This window comes from Lutzomyia longipalpis, chromosome 1 (assembly GCF_024334085.1).
Source record: "Lutzomyia longipalpis isolate SR_M1_2022 chromosome 1, ASM2433408v1".
NCBI classification, from domain to species: Eukaryota; Metazoa; Arthropoda; class Insecta; order Diptera; family Psychodidae; genus Lutzomyia; species Lutzomyia longipalpis.
In genome coordinates, this window is record NC_074707.1 from 26373247 (window position 1) to 26380508 (window position 7262).

Below are 7262 nucleotides of genomic sequence, written 5' to 3' on the forward strand. Positions count from 1 at the left end.
AATTTAATAAAATTTAAAAATTACTAAGAGCCTTTTTGGGGACGAATGGAAAGCATTCTGTGGCAAATGTTTTCCCCCCAAAACCTCTAGTTTTTCTTGCATAACCAGGATGAATGAAAAGGTCAAAATGAATGTTATCGACAGGCCTTTTCCCTGGGAAATGCATCAGAAATTAATAATATTTTACAATTTTCTTTCTTTTTTTTTATTATAATTTTTTCCTTAATTATTGGTGATATTTTCTGACATTTTGTGCTCGTATGTGTGGTTTAATTCAGCCCCTTCACTCACACCTTATCTACCCTTTAAGCCTTTTAAGCGCTGCCAATTTACGTTCATTTTCTTTCTTATTAAATTTTAATTTATTTCAAATCACAATCTATTTTCTTTTTTTTTTCCTCAATATCTTCCTGATTCTTGATCTTGCCTTTTATGTAATTGATCGTTCAGGTACTATCGCTTTAATTTATTTTTGCAAGGATATCTGATAGGAAGAGTTTTGCATTCTCTTTAAATTCCATCTGCTTAATGGTAGTTACTGATATCCTTGGTAAGCTTTTCTTTGTATAGCACGAGACCTCTCGCGTCCATTGCGACTTTATTATGGTTCTTTAGTAACCCCCCCCCCCCCCCGCGGGAAGATCAGCTTTGTCTGATTTTTCGGTGAAAATTCTTTTCTTTATAAAGATTTTCCGGGAAATTATCGGGAATCGTCCTGAAGTTTCACTGTGGTTCTTGGAACCAGATGTTGACTGTGTTCCCTCCTTCCAGATCCAACCGAATACCCTTGAGATGGTGGACCTTGTTGTCCCTTTTCTCATTCTTCAGGTGTGTATTTCCGCCCAAGTTTTGGCTCGTGTGGAACTCAATGTCTTTTCCAAGAGTTTAATTTTGTTAACTCTTTCCTTTCTAGATTCCTTTGCCATATTATCCTGCAACTTTATTTTTGTATTTTAATTTCTTCTTCATAAGCAGTTAGTTCGATTATGTTGGGCGCCATAAATATATACCAACCCTCCCATTGAAAGACAGGGTGGTTATATTTAAAATGATTTTGTGGTGTTTTATTTTATAATTAATTTTTGTTCGTGAAATATTAAAAGAAAATTTGAAACTAAAATTATAAGTGACCCATGAAATATTGAACATTGTTTTTTCACCTTTGAAACGAATCGATTCTTCTAAAGAGCTCTCGCGAGTAAAAATTCCTCAAAAATTGTGAAAAAGACTTTAAAAACATAAAAAACTATTAAAATAAGTGAATTAGTGAAAGACGTGATACATGCAATTAGTGGTGAGTCTACATTTTTATTACAATTTTTATAAATATTTAAGTTTTTAATCTTTGTGTTTGTATATAATTTATTATACACATAATTTGTTATTTTTGCAATCGGAGGTTAGAGATATCTCATATGACTTACGTATAACGTGTCATAAGACATGTTAATAAGTATGTTTTATGGATTTTATCAATTTTATACAAAAATTTATGTTTTAGAGATGAAATTCTATTTTCTTGACCTTTATATAAGACTTTTTGATGCATTTATGTAGTTTTTCTCCTTTTTCTGAAAGAAAATTTGAAAAAATAAAAATTATGTGCAAAATTGGTGTCTCCGCAAAATTTCGGCACGGCGCTAGTGTTTGTGAAAAAAAGTGCAAAAAAGGTGAAACGCTGATGCTGTGAAGGCCCTATGGATATGATGTGCGCGGCCGTAAAATATTAAAACAAAAAAAAATTCACAATTTTTTGTGGAAATTGGCAATGTAAGTATGTTTTTCTTCTATTATCTTGTATATAATACGATGATTGTGTGATGGAAGATAAACTGATAAGAGAAGAAGCCAGAATCGACCACTGATGCCAGTTGTGAAGAAAGCAACAACGGTGAAAGTGCGAACAGTTGTTTTCCACTGTGTTATCACGAGAATGGCAACGACAATTGAAGAGATGTTCCAGGAAGACAATTTTCCATACCATCGTGTGAGGGATGTCAACATTTGATGTGACCTTGCGGAACAGAACTTCGGCATGACAAAGTTACAGGACATCTAGATGAAGGAGCAACGCGATGGTATTAAAGATGCCATTGCAGGGCAGCGGAAACTCAAGGAGGATGATGAGAAGGAGTTAACGGATATCCTTGATTGTCATTTTGATCCGGAGAAGCAGCCAATTAGGTCAGTGTCCCGAAAGACAAACAAGAGACGCTTCCAGAGCAGATAAACTTCGAGGATTTCACGTAAGTTTCTGTGAAAGATTTTTCTATTTTGAGAAATTTCATTTTTGAAATTTATTTGTAAGAACTTTTGAGTAGGTATCTTCAAAGTGAAATAAAAGAATTCTTGAGTTAATTTGTTGAGAAAAAAATTCTAAAGAATTCTTGAATAGAGAGTGAGATAAGTTTGGTACTAAATATTTAGGACTTTAGACTTTTCATTGAATTATTATTATTCAAATAATTAATTTTGTAATTTCAAATTTTGATTTTTTTTTTCTATTTTAGGGTGATGCGTAATGCCGTACGTGAATCTCAATCCGACAGTAAGGTGAAAAGGGAAGGTCAAGAGCAGAAGCCGGAGCAACAGAAGCAGCAAGTTGAGGAAGGTGGTGAACCCAATAAGGTGGAGAAAGCTGCTCAGGAGACAGTTGAAACGCCGTAAAGAATATGATTGAGTTCAGAAGGGTAGGAAATTAATTTGTTTCGACTTAGAAAGAACTAATTCAACTTCTATAGGATACCACTCAAGCTTGTTTTATATTTAAAAAAAAATTGATAAAAAAATTTTATGAATTTCAGAGAGATAAGTTTGTTCCTAAATATTTGTCTAAAAATTCGATACTAAAAAAACCTTACTGTACAAAATTCTATCTTAAAATTTCTTTAGCTGCAATTCAACGTATTATTAATATCTTTGTGATTTCCCTTATTTCAGTTTTTTTTAAAACTACTTTTAACTTATTTTACGATAATAATATAAATCTCCATTAATGATTGTTACTTGAACGAATTAACGATTTTTTTTTTCTTTATAGCTGCCCAGGTGCTTCCATGTTTGTCTTCAAGTTACCAAATGGTGAGAATATTCTCCACACAGGAGATTTTCGGGCTGGAAATGTTTCCAATTCTACCTCGATACAACGTAAGTTAAAAGAACTTTAATTATTATTATTATTTTAAATGCAACCCATCCAAAAATTAACATAAAATCAACTATAAAATGAGCATGATCAGAAATACTGCAAATTATCTATATAGCATATTTCCTGAAATGATTGTTTGTGGAAACGGCAGGGCCGATGGTGATAAAATGGAGGTAGAGGGCCTCAATATGGATCTACCTGCTGAAGGTTCAGATAAAGGTTTTTTTTAATATTAAAAATATTTCAGGGTACTGTATTATTCAGCCCCCCTCCCCCACCCGACTAATATCACATATTATAGATTTAAATGGAATTTGCTCACACGGGTTTGGGGGCTCAGGTTGGTTTTTTATGCACATCTACCTATATAATAAAGAAAGGTAATCGTATCTATACAGTTCCTTATATCAGGTGGTTTCCAGTGGCCGTATCCATTTTCCCCCCAAAGGCCCCCTTCAGGTAGCCCCCATATAAGGTTCATGCATTTTTTTGCGAATTTTTGGGATTTTATAAGTGACTCTTTTGGGATTTATAAGTGGCTCTAATCTACTTGTAAACCATCATATTTTTTTTCACTAAAATTTGCGCTGAGCGCAACAAATCCCCGCGAAGCGGGGTGGGGAAAATTAGAGCGAAGCGACAATTTACCTCGTCATAATATAATTTTTATATGCTACTGCAACTCATGGTTATAACGAGTGATTTTAAAAGCTTTTTTGCAACCCTTTTTTTTAATCCTTTGAAACAAAACTTAGGTATAAAATGATTAATTTTAAAACTTTTTGCAGATATTTATCATCTCAAACAATCTTGCCCAGTCAGGATGAAAATATTGATATGGCTATAGAGGAGCCTTCTTTCTTCTATTTTCTTACGAAAAAATGCTAATTTTTGCAATCGGAGGTTAGAGATATCTTATATGCCTACATATAACGTGTCATAAGACTTTTGTATGTCATGTCTTACGTATGTTTTCTGGATTTTATCAATTTTATGCAAAAAATTATGTTTTAGAGATTAACTCTTTAACCCCCTGAATTTGTGTTGGTTAGTAGAAAATTATTTTTCTGAACTACCCTGTGATTCATTTGCGGGAATAATTATTCATTCCTCAGTGAAAAATCTGCGATTCCCAGAAATTATTTGGCTCAATTTTTGTCAATTACGGGAATTCGCAGAGTATTTTTTTTCTTCACCGTTAATTTTTTATAATAGCTTTTGCTACTTTCATTTTTTTTTCAAATCTTTTATTTGCACTTTGAAAGATTTTTTTTTCTTTTCCGCGTTTTCTTTTTTTTATTAGAAGAGAGATGGGTTTTGTATTTTATTCCGAATCTTTATAATTTTGCGGAATTCTTCTAAATTAAATTTTTGCTGAATTTAGAGCCTTTCTAGGGATGAACGGGAAACATTTAGCGACAGTTTTTCCCCTATAATCTCTAGCCGCGAAAGTGCGGAACAATTTAATAAAATTTAAAAATTACTAAGAGCCTTTTTGGGGACGAATGGAAAGCATTCTGTGGCAAATGTTTTCCCCCCAAAACCTCTAGTTTTTCTTGCATAACCAGGATGAATGAAAAGGTCAAAATGAATGTTATCGACAGGCCTTTTCCCTGGGAAATGCATCAGAAATTAATAATATTTTACAATTTTCTTTCTTTTTTTTTATTATAATTTTTTCCTTAATTATTGGTGATATTTTCTGACATTTTGTGCTCGTATGTGTGGTTTAATTCAGCCCCTTCACTCACACCTTATCTACCCTTTAAGCCTTTTAAGCGCTGCCAATTTACGTTCATTTTCTTTCTTATTAAATTTTAATTTATTTCAAATCACAATCTATTTTCTTTTTTTTTTCCTCAATATCTTCCTGATTCTTGATCTTGCCTTTTATGTAATTGATCGTTCAGGTACTATCGCTTTAATTTATTTTTGCAAGGGTATCTGATAGGAAGAGTTTTGCATTCTCTTTAAATTCCATCTGCTTAATGGTAGTTACTGATATCCTTGGTAAGCTTTTCTTTGTATAGCACGAGACCTCTCGCGTCCATTGCGACTTTATTATGGTTCTTTAGTAACCCCCCCCCCCCCCCGCGGGAAGATCAGCTTTGTCTGATTTTTCGGTGAAAATTCTTTTCTTTATAAAGATTTTCCGGGAAATTATCGGGAATCGTCCTGAAGTTTCACTGTGGTTCTTGGAACCAGATGTTGACTGTGTTCCCTCCTTCCAGATCCAACCGAATACCCTTGAGATGGTGGACCTTGTTGTCCCTTTTCTCATTCTTCAGGTGTGTATTTCCGCCCAAGTTTTGGCTCGTGTGGAACTCAATGTCTTTTCCAAGAGTTTAATTTTGTTAACTCTTTCCTTTCTAGATTCCTCTGCCATATTATACTGCAACTTTATTTTTGTATTTTAATTTCTTCTTCATAAGCAGTTAGTTCGATTATGTTGGGCGCCATAAATATATACCAACCCTCCCATTGAAAGACAGGGTGGTTATATTTAAAATGATTTTGTGGTGTTTTATTTTATAATTAATTTTTGTTCGTGAAATATTAAAAGAAAATTTGAAACTAAAATTATAAGTGACCCATGAAATATTGAACATTGTTTTTTCACCTTTGAAACGAATCGATTCTTCTAAAGAGCTCTCGCGAGTAAAAATTCCTCAAAAATTGTGAAAAAGACTTTAAAAACATAAAAAACTATTAAAATAAGTGAATTAGTGAAAGACGTGATACATGCAATTAGTGGTGAGTCTACATTTTTATTACAATTTTTATAAATATTTAAGTTTTTAATCTTTGTGTTTGTATATAATTTATTATACACATAATTTGTTATTTTTGCAATCGGAGGTTAGAGATATCTCATATGACTTACGTATAACGTGTCATAAGACATGTTAATAAGTATGTTTTATGGATTTTATCAATTTTATACAAAAATTTATGTTTTAGAGATGAAATTCTATTTTCTTGACCTTTATATAAGACTTTTTGATGCATTTATGTAGTTTTTCTCCTTTTTCTGAAAGAAAATTTGAAAAAATAAAAATTATGTGCAAAATTGGTGTCTCCGCAAAATTTCGGCACGGCGCTAGTGTTTGTGAAAAAAAGTGCAAAAAAGGTGAAATTCTGATGCTGTGAAGGCCCTATGGATATGATGTGCGCGGCCGTAAAATATTAAAACAAAAAAAAATTCACAATTTTTTGTGGAAATTGGCAATGTAAGTATGTTTTTCTTCTATTATCTTGTATATAATAAGATGATTGTGTGATGGAAGATAAACTGATAAGAGAAGAAGCCAGAATCGACCACTGATGCCAGTTGTGAAGGAAGCAACAACGGTGAAGGTGCAAACAGGTGTCTTTCACTGTGTTATCATGAGAATGGCAACGACAATTGAAGAGAACCTCCAGGAAGACAATTTTCTATACCATCGTGTGAGGGATGTCAACATTTGATGTGACCTTGCGGAACAGAATTTCGGCATGACAAAGTTGCAGGACATCTAGATGAAGGAGCAACGCGATGGTATTAAAGATGCCATTGCAGGGCAGCGGAAACTCAAGGAGGATGATGAGAAGGAGTTAACGGATATCCTTGATTGTCATTTTGATCCGGAGAAGCAGCCAATTAGGTCAGTGTCCCGAAAGACAAACAAGAGACGCTTCCAGAGCAGATAAACTTCGAGGATTTCACGTAAGTTTCTGTGAAAGATTTTTTTTTTTTGAGAAATTTATTTGTAAGAACTTTTGAGTAGGTATCTTCAAAGTGAAAGAAAAGAATTCTTGAGTTAATTTGTTGAGAAAAAAATTCTAAAGAATTCTTGAATAGAGAGTGAGATAAGTTTGGTACTAAATATTTAGGACTTTAGACTTTTCATTGAATTATTATTATTCAAATAATTAATTTTGTAATTTCAAATTTTGATTTTTTTTTCTATTTTAGGGTGATGCGTAATGCCGTACGTGAATCTCAATCCGACAGTAAGGTGAAAAGGGAAGGTCAAGAGCAGAAGCCGGAGCAACAGAAGCAGCAAGTTGAGGAAGGTGGTGAACCCAATAAGGTGGAGAAAGCTGCTCAGGAGACAGTTGAAACGCCTTCTAT

The 7262-nt window shown here is 33.3% G+C and overlaps 1 protein-coding gene across 1 annotated transcript in view; it reads left to right on the plus strand.

Moving 5' to 3' along the window:
- The window catches only part of LOC129797536 (REST corepressor), a 303631-nt gene that overhangs the window by 128951 nt on the left and 167418 nt on the right, over positions 1-7262 (plus strand). The gene's annotated exons all lie outside the window — the stretch shown is intronic.